This window comes from Bombyx mandarina, chromosome 15 (assembly GCF_030267445.1).
Source record: "Bombyx mandarina strain Sakado chromosome 15, ASM3026744v2".
Taxonomy (NCBI): Eukaryota; Metazoa; Arthropoda; class Insecta; order Lepidoptera; family Bombycidae; genus Bombyx; species Bombyx mandarina.
Window position 1 is genome coordinate 13,854,986 of NC_143221.1, and position 14,091 is coordinate 13,869,076.

The 14,091-nt window shown below is 36.0% G+C and overlaps 1 protein-coding gene across 1 annotated transcript in view; it reads right to left on the reverse strand.

The window, feature by feature from the left end:
• The window catches only part of LOC114248597 (uncharacterized), a 32,340-nt gene extending 20,377 nt beyond the window's left edge, over positions 1-11,963 (reverse strand). Inside the window, exon 1 of the mRNA XM_028181880.2 lies at positions 11,842-11,963. The gene's annotated coding sequence lies outside the window, so the exon portion shown is untranslated. The remainder of the gene's footprint in view (positions 1-11,841) is intronic.
• Positions 11,964-14,091: the final 2,128 nt, after the last annotated feature.

The window sequence follows — 14,091 nt, forward strand, 5'->3', positions numbered from 1 at the left end:
ACTGGTGGTAGGACCTCTTGTGAGTCCGCACGGGTAGGTACCACCACCCTGCCTATTTCTGCCGTGAAGCAGTAGTGCGTTTCGGTTTGAAAGGTGGGGCAGCCGTTGTAACTATACCTGAGACCTTAGAACTTATATCTCAAGGTGGGTGGCACATTTACGTTGTGGATGTCTATGGGCTCCAGTAACCACTTAACACCAGGTGGGCTGTGAGCTCGTCCACCCATCTAAGCAATAATAAAAAAAAAAAAAGGTAGGCCCTCTTGTGAGTCCGCACGGGTAGGTACCACCACCCCGCCTATTTCTGCCGTGAAGCAGTAATGCGTTTCGGTTTGAAGGGTGGGGTAGCCGTTGTAACTATACTGAGACCTTAGAACTTATATCTCAAGGTGGGTGGCGCATTTACATTGTAGATGTCTATGGGCTCCAGTAACCACTGAATACCAGGAGGGCTGTGAGGTCATCCACCCATCTAAGCAATAAAAAATAAATAAATAAAAAGGTAGGCTGCATGTTCGTCTGCTTACAAGGGCATTAATAAAATACGTTAGCACTTTAGTTGGCGTGAATCATAAACCGAAAATTTAATGAGCATCTGAAAATATCGGCTCAAGATGGCAATATAGTTTTGTTACATGGCGTGACGATTCCCCGCGAAATTCTTTATTCGGATTTAATTAAATAGCAAATTAATAACCCGACCAATTATATTAACAACACAAAGAACTAGACGGGATCCGAAGTCTCGCGTGTTTTTAACTTGATTGATGCATTTTTTACACAACTAAACAAATGGCGTGAAAAGCCTGTTACCCTAAAATTATTAAGAACTAATATCCGCAAAATGATTCCGGATAGGTGAATTCACTCTCCGATTATTCGAAAAGTTCCCATAGATAATCGATTTAGGTTTTTTATTTCTGAATTGCCATGGAGTATTCAGTGGCACGCCATCACGTCAGAATGAGTTTCGATGAAGCAAAAAATAATTTGTCGTGAGACAAAATCGAAACAACAGACTTCCCTACCACGAATACCTTTTAGGTCATAATATAGATTTTTAATCTGTATCTAATAATTATAAATTTGGTTAAGTAAAATATTTTTGTTATAATGGGTGTCGAATTTTTAGCTATGAGTTTTTTGGTGAATAAATTTAATTCATAAAGAATATATCAGGGCCGACGAACGCTTTCCGCGCACGCGAATCCCGCGCACTTCCCGAATATTGACTACATTATATTTCGTGTAGTGTTTTATTGAGTATTATTGTGTCCAATGAATATACATAACCTATAACATAACCTATATTACGATACTAGCCTATTTTTTCGGAAATTTACCGCCTCTGAATCGCACGTGGAACATAACCCGTTTTTAAACGTATATATTATCTATGACATAACCTAAAAAAATGTACTACCCGTACAAATAAGCTCAAATTCTCATTCATACATAGCCGCTTTATAAATAACATCTGATTCGTTCCATTCGAAGGCTCAGAACGCGTCCGTGTGAAGACCAAGTAGTTACACAAATTGCTGTACCCGTTATTTACATCGTTATGATTTGTTCAAACGATATCTTTATAAGTATATTGTAACGCATTGTTAGCTCGCGGTAGCTTTGTTATGAGCTAGGGAAATGGAGACCTTTAAGCTTCTTTAGATTATTCGCTCAAAGACAATTTTATCACGAAGCTAAGTATAGTAACGTAATATTTAATATTAAATATAGTAATAGTATACACTAATAATAAAGAACACATTACTCAAATTATATCGAAATCCAAACTTCTATGAAGAGGTCTTCACATAAATCCCCTCACGTTATTTTCTTTTTTCTGAGTCCTAGACATAATAAAAATTATTTTTACTGTTTTATCTCGTGTTGTTTTATTATTTTAAACGTATTTCTGATGTTCCGACGAATTTTAAACTAGAGGAAAATTTTAAGGCTTAACTTTTAATAATTTTAATTAGGGCATAGAGAAGAACCTGAAAGGAGTGCAGTCAAAAACTGGTAGGAGTAAGTCGTTAATAGAGAGGTCTGAAGAGAGGCATACAGGACCAGGTTGGGGTCCAAGACCTAAGCTGATGATGATAATAATTTTAACAAGTAACAACAATCAGCCTAAAATTTGCAACTGCATATCAAAAGCGCAATTTTGTATTAAATTTTTCAAAACCTTAATTTTAATATGTAGTTTTTTTGTCGTTATTTCGGTTCTCGAACGAGAGACGACACCAGTATAATTTTTAGATCAATGATTACATTAAGAAAATTAAATAAATAAAAAATACACAAAATATCACATCGTTCATTGGAAGCATTGTCGGAAACGAGAATAGAAAGTGTCGGTGATTCGTAACATTTGCAACATTTGGTAGATTTTTTAAATTTTAATGCTAACTACAACAAAACACGCAATGTAATGTAATAAATTTAAAATCAGCTGACGCGTAGGGTCAATCTTCTCGACAAAGCACAAAGGGCGGACACCTTGTCATTGAAATGCGGCACGAATGTATTTAGGAACTACGCTGGGCTTATTCAATGATAACTGTTCTCTTTTTATTTATGGTCTGCTTAAAAATTTTATTTCCGTTTTAGTTTTGTCAGATATTCCAGTACACTTTTGATAATCTGTATTTTTTTTAATTTTAAGCTTTTAATGTACAGTTACTGTAGTGTCAGAGACTATACTGTCTATATGCTTGATTATGACAAGACACACACAAGTGTAGTTAATGAGGGAATGTATAACTAAGAATAAATTATGCAATTAATATAACGGTGTATTGTCGAAGCCGGAGAGTTCAATACACTGAGATAATCTGAACGTGTTTGATTAAACGCCTGAGCTGCAATTACATTGGACAACTTCCGGCTTCTATCGTGTCAAGATTTTTTTGATGTGGCAACACTAGGCCGCGTAGATTATCTGTGATTATTACTTTTCATTTGTGGTTGATAATCGTGAATGGTATGCAGCGAAAATACGAACAATGATTTTTAACCACTGCAGGATTGGAAGATTCACATCGTACATCATATAATTGTTAAATTTATTATTAAAGCTATTTAACATAAATATTAATAAATCATAACGATCTCCAGCATCAAGAGTGATATTCAAAGTTGCCAGGACACAAGGCATTAAAGTCACCACAATAAAAAACTAAATAAATTATTACAACGTAACGTGTCACATCTTGTTATTTTAATACTGAAAATTAATATTTTTTTAAAATTAATATCATTTTTATGCTTTCTTTGATGGACAACGTTTTGATGAAGCAGTCGATATTATTGACATTAACATACTTTTTACAGGTCAGGAGCACGGTGAGTATTTTTGAACTTATAGCACGATATCGGACACGTGACTTTCAGGATAACTGAGCTCATAGCAATACAAGCCCAGTTCCGAACCAGCTATCTCTTGTATGTTACGCACACACGTATCAAGGATGCTGTCATCGGTAACGACAGAACACACATTTTAATATGATTATTTGTTTATTCATTGACTTTTACTTCATAATATTAAATTAAGAGGAACACAAGGAGGACATTAAGAGAAAGTGAGAAAAGGAGGATAGATGCTCTCGAAATGCGGTGCTGGAGAAGAATGCTGCAAATATCGTGGACGGAGTTCAGAACGAATCAGTCAATTCTTTTTTTTTTATGATTGAAAGATTACTGGTGGCCCGGAGGCCTTTCCAGTTTCACCAGGACAGGTGGGCGAGCAAAGGCTCAGTCGGGAGGCAGTCAATTCTACAGGAATTTGGCATCAAGCAGCGACTATTCTCCATCGTTCAAAGTCGCATCCTCACTTTCCTTGGGCATGTGTCGCGGTGGGGTGACGACTCAGTTGAGCGCTTTCTGGTGCAGGGCGTGATAAATACGACGGCGCCAGGGATGGCTGAGCGGCATTTCCGTCATCATTCGTATTCGGTAGAACTCAGTTAATTGCAATAAAGGTCAATAAAGCCTTTTGAATAATACTTATTGAAACTCTCAACACATAATTTTCATAATGACAGGGTAAGCCTACAGTTTCGTTCCAACAGACCGACTGAGAGACTGACTGCCTGAGATTGACTGAGTGCCTGAGATCGACTGACAGGCTGACTGCCTGAGACTGACTGACAGACTGCCTGAGACTGACGAGTGCCTGAGACCGACTGACTGCCTCAGACTGACTGAATGCCTGAGATCGACTGACAGACTGACTGTCTGAGACTGACTAAAAGACTGCCTGAGACTGACTAAGTGCCTGAGACCGACTGACTGCCTGAGACTGACTGACAGATTGACTGACTGAGACGACTCTGTCCACGTACCACCATTTTATACTCTGGCGTTACGGCGTCTACCCTACATTTTTGTAATATTTATCAAAACAAAAAAAAAATCATTTAAAATAATAATCAAAACAACAAAAATAATAATTAATATTACTAAAATCGTTATCCACGAGAAATAGACAGATAGACCAACCGAACAAAGGCAGCTATAAAAGCAAGAGCACGACCAAAATCTCGATTTAAATTCCACAAGGTTTCTTCTATCACTTCGCCAATCGATTGCGATTTCAAAAATTGTAGGGCGATACGCATCAAAAATATATTAACTTTAAATACTAAATACAAAATTATTAACATTCCTTTATTTGTACTACATACATAAATTGACTATTTATTCGATATATATAAATCTGTTGTAGGATATGAATATGGTGTCATGTTTACAGACATAAAAAAGCTAGTGGAACAGCCCGTTTGGCAAACGATAGACCACTGAGTTTCTCGCCGGATCTTCTCAGTGGGTCGCGTTTCCGATCCGGTGGTAGATTCTGCGAAGCACTGCTCTTGCTAGGGCCAGTGTGAGCAACACTTCCGGTTCGAACCCCATGAGCTCACCTACCTGTTAGGGTGAAGCTGAAATAGCCTCTCAAAGCTATCAGCGTAGGTAGGAAAAAAAAAGCTCACGAATTTGAAATGTTTCACGTCTACTCTATACTATTTACTGAACACTTTCGGAGTGTATCTAAGTGTAATGAAGAGATCACGTTTGTTTACTTATCTCTAAAACTTGGATAAACAGTAACTTTAACTGAAGACTTTAAGAATCAGAACGATATTATGACAAATCTAAAAATTAAGTATTAGCTTTTTTTTAAATTCGATAAAAGTTATTTTCCGATGTAATTCGTTGAATGTACCTACTACTTAGTTTTGAACAGTAAAAAAGATCATAGAGACTTAGTGTTTGTAATGTACGAGATATTTCGTGGTCCCGCCGCATTTATCTTTATTTATTGTATTATACATACATATTTACGTTGCCCTAAACACGTCATTACGGATCATCCCGATCCATTAACGGTGCTTTTAGGTACCTCAAGCACCGGTCACTGTCCTCGCCGAACTCGTCGATTGCGACGAAGGGCTCGGCGAGTAAATTAATCCACAGATACGGCCCACTGAGTTTCTCGCCGGATCTTCGCACTGGGTCGCGTTTCCGATCCGGTGGTAGATTCTGCGAAGCACTGCTCTTGCTAGGGCCAGTGTTAGTTTGAGCCCCGACAGCTCACCTACACACTAGGGCAACGCTGATATAGCATCTCAGGGATATCAGCATTTTCAAGAAAAAAAAATGCATATTTACGTTCCGTTTATAGTTTTTTTGTTTTGTAAGTTCCGTTAGCCATTAATGCTTTTTTTTTTCATTTTTATACCACATAATTATGGTACTTACATTCAACGTGCTTTATTTCAATTCACAAATAGCTCATTTTCGTGTACTATGAGAATTAAATGTTATCACAAATAGCATTTCAATCGAAAAACAAACATACAACGTTAAAGTTGTTGGTGATTGATGTAGAAAATTTTTGTATAATTGAATTATGAGCCCTGACGGATTACAGCATAGAATCTCTTTGACTTTCCCCAATGAAGCCGTTATAAGATCTTTTGGTTTTGATCAGATAACTTCAAGCCGATAGCAAATAACGAAAGTCACGTGCAAAGTGCTTGAAATTAAAAAGTATAAAAAACTAAACAACAAAAAATTGAGTTATGTCGGTGCGTGTTTTATTTGCTTTTTAACGGCGCGAAAAAATGTTGTTTCTACCATACCATAATAATAGGGATAAACCTTTTACAATGTACAAAGCTTATAAATAGTCTTTGTTTTAGGTAAATAAGGCCTTGAATATCGAAAACGGATTGTCTGCCTACTGAATATATGGGGTGCTCATCTGATGCTTAACTCTGTGTTGCCCATGGGCATCACCAATATCTATATATTAATACGTGAAGCAAAAACTTTGTATCCCTTTTTAAGAAAATTGCGCGGACGGAGGAGTATGAAATTTTCCACACTTATACAGAATATAGAGAAGAAGTGCACAATGCTAATATTTTTTAAAAATAATGCATTAAAGATACATTAAATCAATAAAGAAAACATTACACACACTACATACCATGTATTTGACGCACACAGGCATGCATACTATTTATTGTCAAACTTTTGTTCTTGACGTCTGTTGTCAAATTGAGAATAGAATAAGGTTTGTCTTTCTTAATATTTTTTATAGTGTAGTCTTGGCGAAATTTGTGATTATAGAAGTATAAAATACAATCACAATAGTGTACAAACTTACAATTCCAATTAATTATAGCCGAATTTCGACTACTCCGGGACCTCTAGTTTGGATAAAACTGCTATATCCTACCTCGAAATATTTCGTTCTAAGCTCGGTTGAAGATAAATGTGCCTATTTTTTCCCTATCAAATCATCGGTAGCCTACGGGCCATTTCAAGCACGTGCGCACTAGTAGGTGAGCTCATGGTACTAATTCTGGGAGTACTTTTTTATGTTATTTTTTATTGTTAAGATGGATGGCCCAATTGTTCTTATGTGGTTACCGGCTCTCATAGACGTTAACAATGTAAATGCCGTTACAATTTTCTTTCCATACAATATCTGCTCCTGCCTTCAAACCGAAACGCATTACTGCTTCACGGCAGAAACGATCAGTTACCTACCCGCGCGGGCTCAGAAGACACTTTGCCACAAGTAATTATGTAAATTATATTTTTTGCGGGTTTTATTTTTCATTACACGACGTTATTTCTTCACCGTAGAAGTCATTCGTGAACATTTGTTAAGTACGTGTTTCGTTTGTCAAAATTGGTATCTGCCTGCGGGATTTGAACACCGGCACAGTTGCGTCGCTCGATACGAATGCACCGGGCGTCTTATCCCGCAGGCCACGACTTCAATTCGCTAACTTTAGCCCTAACAAAAGCAGTGTCTCGCTGAATCTACCACGAATCGCGACGTACCGAGAAAATCCAGCGAGAAATAGAATGCGCCACCCACCTTGAGATATAAGTTCCAAGGTCTCAAGTATAGTTACAACGGCTGCTCCACCCTTCAAACCGAAACGCATTACTGTTTCACGGCAGAAATAGGCAGGGTGGTGGTACCTACCCGCGCGGACTCACAAGAGGTCCTACCACCAGTAAGTGTTAGAGTTAAGTGGCTAAATATTTTAGCAGGCCTGCCATCAACCGGTTTTGGTAGACATGCAAGCATTTTTGAACACAGAGCCACATAATTGCTGTTAAATGATCTTAATTAATTTTACTTTAGCGTTTAAAATAACCGTAGTTTTCTTAACCTCGTCACGGTTCGTTAATATTTTATACAAATAGCAACACATTCGATGAAACCGTTAGAATTTGAATATTATTCAACTTTTAACGGGTGTTTATTGCGTTAATTAAAGTGTTAGGTTAACGAGAATTCGATTTTTTGAGCAAATATGCTACTTGTGCTATGCGGTAGGCAGCGGCTTGGGCGGTAGGCAGCGGCTTTTGCGGTAGGCAGCGGCTTGGCTCTGCCCCTGGCAGTGCTGAAGTCCATGGGCGACGGTAACCACTCACCATCAGGTGGGCCGTATGCTCGTCTGCCTACAAGGGCAATAATAAAAAAAAAACTTGTGCTGTACGAATTATTTTGTAGGGGGTAATAGAATTCAATTGGATTAATTTATTGGTTCTATTTGTTATATAGGATTTTCTTTGTTTTGAAATAATACTAAACCCGGCATACATAAGAAATGAACCCACAAATATGCTACTTGTGCCATACGAATTATTATTTTAAGGGATAATTGAACTCAATTGGATGAATTTATTGGTTCTATTTGCTATTTAGGATGTTCTTTGTTTTGAAATAGTAAGAAACCCGGCATACGGAAGAAATGAACCCATCTGTTGAAATAGTAATGTCTGTAGTATGTTATAAGTCTACAGATATCTTCACTGGAATACTAGTAATAGTTTCATCAGGGACAGTTGAAGGGCTTGGGGACGCATAGTTGACCGGAAAAATGTCATTTTAATTTTCCTTTTTTTAATTGTTTTTTTTTTTTTTTTATTACTTAGGTGGGTGGACGAGCTCACAGCCCACCTGGTGTTAAATGGTCATTGGAGCCCATAGACATCTACTACGTCAATGCGCCACCCACATTGAGATATAAGTTCTAAGGTCTCAGTATAGCTACAATGGCTACACCACCCTTCAAACCGAAACGCATTGCTGCTTCACGGCAAAAATAGGCGGGGTGGTGGTACCTATCCGTGCGGACTCACAAAAGGTCCTACCACCAGTGGATAATTTTACTAGCGGTCTTGCTTCGGTATGAAAAACATCGATAAAAATTACTCGCATGCCCTCTATCGTGGTATACTCTGATGCTATACTGAGATATTTTTTTTCTTTGGAGTGCCGTAAACTATTGTATCAATTTTCCTCAGAATGGTTTGGCATAGAAGATAAACACTAAAAAAAAAGAATTTTTATTTAAATTAAATTTTATTTATATTTCGATAAATTGTAAGTAAAGTAAAAATGAGACATTTTTATAAGAATAAAGTGTAGATTGCCAATATTAGGGGCAGATCTTAGATTAGGTAAGATAAGGCTAATGAAACCTATACCAATCTAATCTATTTCGCTGACTTAAAAAAAGTAGGATTTTCCCATTTCGATTTTTGTTGATGAACTGATTTTCATTATGATTTTTTTATTTAAAAGCTGGTGCATCTTATGTGGACTCATGTAAATTGTATCAAGATCTTAATAGTTGTGTTTGACTTTTCTTTACTAAGACTTCGACTACATGATAATTAATATTGTCATTTTATTTTGTTGAATTCGGTTTTATTTTTTATTTCAATTCAATATTCCAGAAGAATTAGTTCAATTTATGCGGGAGAATGAAGTGCTAATTTCTGCCGCGTAGCTTCACTCATTCCTATTTGAATGACTGGGCAGCTGTGACTCAATACAAAGGAACCTTCGACTCATGTCTTAAGATAGGTGACAGCATCCACGATGTCTACTGTGTCTGTCATTGCGTTTACGGGTTCCTATAACCGAACAATGCAGCAAAACGAATAGAATAGCTATAATTGAGTCAAATATTTTTAAAATAATTTTTAAAATAATATTTATATACTAGCGACCCGCCCTCGCTTCGCTTCGGAAACATTAAATTTTATTATTGATAGTTGAGTCCCGCGATGCTACCCGCGGTTATTATCGTACCGCGGGTGAGGCCGCGGGGCGAAACTAGTCTAAAAAAAGTAGCCTAATTTACTCCTTATATCATCAGTTATCTATCAGTGAGAGTCCCGTCAAAATCAGTCCAGCCGTTCCAGAGATTAGCCGGAACAAACAGACAGACAGATAGACAGACAGATAGACAAAAATTGTAACAAATGTTATTTTGGTGTATATACCGCATATATATTAATATGTATGTAGTAAAAAGCGGTTATTTCAATATTACAAACAGACACTCAAATTTTATTTATATGTATAGATGTATAAAACAATCGTAATGGAAGAAGACTTTTGAGCTTTAACTCGTAATATTTTCGCTAAAGCATCCACGAAGCCACTTCCAGTTAGAAGGGTGGTGGAATTGTAACTATTCCTATAAGTATCGCGTATTCCACGATGTCTCGAAATGGACATTTTATCCACATTTATATTACGGCTGTTATAGTGAAGTTGCCGTCGAATATAACGTAACATGGTACAGGTTCGATAAGGCATACTTTATTTCAGGTAATACTGTATTAGAAAAAGTAATATGGTAATAATCATTATGAAAACCAATCAATCGACACGTTTATCATTGAAGGATTCACGCAAGCACAGCTGAATACCAAATATACCCTACAAATTCACTACTCTACTCACTCTACCTTACAGTACTTAGATTATAAAATACTTCGTCAGCTAGGCGATGGTAAATTACGCGTTGGAATTATTATTAGCTCCATATCTGTCCGTGCCAGAGGTAGCCGAATTTCAACCCCCTATTTCGAATCATGAGTAGAGTAATGTAACCTCGGACAGGGGATAACTATTTGCCTATTACTGTAGTAGCTAAATATCTACTTTTTGGCTAAAAGTCGCAGCGTCAATCTTTATGGTATCTAAATATCAAGTATTTAAATCAATAAATAGTATCAATAAGTAAATCAATCCCAATATTAAGATATTATCTTTGCTCCCAGCCTTAGAGTTAGGAATTTGATTAAGAAAGAATGCCCGTTGCAATTAGTCTTCTTTTTAAGACGACAAAGAAAAAATATAAAAAATTACTTTCAATTGTCAAGTAATTTTGTTAAAGACCTTAGATATAAACAGTATGGTTGGTCTAAGTCAATTTGATTATAGTAAAGTTACAAATAAAACTGCATACCTACATATTAGAAATCAGGATGGAAAACGAACTTGTTTTGGAGATATGTAACTTTAAAATTTATTTGTACGCGAAATGTTTTTTTTTTTAATTTCTCAGTGATTTAAACAGTTGTTTCCATTAAATAAGTTATTTTACCCTAATAGTTGGTAATCTATAGGGATACTCCAACTACGCACGGACCGGTAGGTGAGCTCACAGACTCAATCTGAGAGAATTGCTAATACGACCCTAACAAGAGCAGTGCTTCGCAGAATCTACCGCCGGAATCGCGACCCACTAAGAAGATCAGGCGAGAAACTGAGTGAAACGTTAAATAAGTAATAACTTCGTGAATTATATGAACATTATAACGCAGCTTAATTAAATAAACATTCGTTGCCTACGTCTTATTTTAACTTTTTAACTATCTAATTATCTATATATTATTACGTGAAGCAAAAAGTTTTTACCCCTTTTTACGAAAATTGTGCGGACGGAGGAGTATGATTTTCTACACTTATAGAGAAAATAGAGAAGGAGTGCAGAATATTAATTTTCTTTTTAAATTAAGCAAAAAATACATTAAAGCAATAAAAAAACATCACACACGCTACCATGTATTTGACACAACACACACATATAAATATACTCTTTGTTTATTGTCAAGCTTTTGTTATTGTTTAAATCTGTGGTCAAATTGAGAATAGATTATAATTTTTTGTCTTTAATATTATTTGTCTATAGTCTAGTCTTAGCGAAACCTGTGATTATAGAATTATAATAGATGTTCAAATTTATAATTTCTATTAATTATAGTCGAATTTCCACTACTAAGGGACCACTAGTCATTATAATTATCGATCATAAAATACTGTGTATGATGATAAAAAAATGATTATTATGAGCTATATTTAGGCTTTTTTTATCTTAGAAGACAGACCAGCATTTGATGGCGAATTTGTCACCTATTCTCATGTATTTTGAGATCATGAGATTTTGATTTCGTTCTATTTCTTTGTTTATAATGTTATAGTGATGTTTTGTATGTACTCACCTCGTCCAGCTAGGGTAGGGCTAGTGTACGTAGCGCGGGCGCGGGCGATGCTCACGCGAGGAGCAATGGACTCGGACGCTCGCACTTGACCTTGTGGGCAACGAGAAGACGCGAAACGACCGAACCTACTCGTTTTATACTCGCTCCATCGTTTATACACATCGACGGGAAGAAATGCGAGCGTAATAATAATTGTCAACGTGAAAAAACTAAAATAGTTTTATTTTCCGATTACGTGCGTTCTAAGATATTTCTGTCGAATTATTAATGAGTTTCGTGTGCGAGTTTTTTAACTTGTCGAACGCGTAAAAGTTAACTCAAAGGGGAATGCCCATTTCAGGCCCAAAGCGGACAATAGATTAGAGAAAAAATACTTAGTGCATTAATTTTGTCATAAATAAATACAGTTTACAATAAGTAGTTTAAAAAAAGTAACTCTGTTGAAAAAAACAAGATTTTTATTTTTGCGGGAAAAATATTGCCAGCATCAAAACCTTTTACGTATTAAGTAAACTTTTTAAGTATATAAAAAAAAAACATATAAGTAAATCGTTTTAAGTATTATCATTAATCAATCGATTTTAATCGATTATAAGCACATAACATCAAAGACATACCCATTGGACTTTAACTTGTTACTATACTTGAGACCTTAGAACTTATATATATATATCTCAAGGTGGGTGGCGCATTTACGTTGTAGATGTTTGTGGGCTCCAGTAACCACTTAACACCAGGGTGTCTGTGAGATCGTCCACCCATCTAAGCAATAAAAAAAAACTTAACTTGTATTCTTATTTAAATATGTACAACTAAAACAAAAACATAAAAAATAAAATATAATGTGTACTCGTAAAAAAAAGATTAAGAAATAAATCCAATATTGGTTATTTAAAAAAATGATCGATATATGAATTTCATGTAATTATTTTTCTTTATACTGACAACACTGATTTTAATCTGACTGACTGACACTTCGCTTGCTGCTTGTGCTTGCGTTCAAAATGGATGTGTTTTGATTTTTCTTCGATCTATTTTGCTTTTATCAATAACGTTTCATACTACGACTGAAAAACATTGTGTGAATTGTGGTTTTAACCTGACCGAGATTTAAAACCGTGTATATGCTCTCCTGTGCTATTTTTAGATGATTTACTAATTGTGTATGAAGATGAAGAAAATATAGATATTTAAAGAAGTATGTGTGTTTTTTATACCCTAATAACTACAATTGGATAAAAATACATTAGGAACATCTTAAACATTAAAAAAAGAAAAGTGTGAAGTATTTATATATAGAAAATTAACCTCAAAACGAGTTTTTATTTTTATTATATTTTTTATAATAGTGGCGTCAATTTCAATATATTTTTTAGATATCTAATACCTTTAAGAATTTGAATCAGTCCATTTTTATAGTAATATTTGATGTCCACCTTGGGCCTAGCACACTATGGAGAGTGAGCATTCCCCTTTGTATGGAGATGGAACAGCGCCCCTAGCGGCAAACGTAGGGCAAACTCGCATTAAGCATATTGGTTCATTGAACAGCATAGCCCACTGGGTTTCTCGCTGGATCTTCTCAGTGGGTCGCGTTTCCGATCCGGTGGTAGGTTCGGCGAAGCACTGCTCTTGCTAGGGCTAGTGTTGGCAACGCCCCTAGTTTAGAGCCCCGAGAGCTCACCTACTCGCCCGGAGAATCTGGTATGACCCCCTGAGGTTACTAGAATAGGTAGGAGAAAAAAGAGCAGCATAGTTTTTATTCTGAAGTAATTTAGACCTAGACTTCATGTCTCAAAGCGAACACCGGTATTCGATTACAGGTTGCTGTAATCGGAGGTCATGTGTAATTAAAATTGTTGGTCGCAATGTATTAACACTGTACACTGTCTTGCAGTACAAGGTTCACACGAAACTGAATGTAGAAAACTGAAGGATGGCGACGGTGCTGCTATCGAGTGTGGTCTCAGAACGTATTAATTGAAACTTTACATAGTTGTCAACAGTTCTTTCCGCATTCATTAGAAAAAAAAGTTTGGATTTCGTAAACAATTAATTCATTTTTTATTTATACTTATTTTACACAAAAGAAAATACAATAAAAACAGATTTAAAGAATGTCTAAAAACTATGTACAAAGGCGAGCTTAACTCATTCATGAGTTTTCTTCCAGCAAACCATTAGCAGAGAGAAATACGATGTATAAGAGGGGAATAGTGTACAATATAAAAGCTATTAAAGCATGATTTT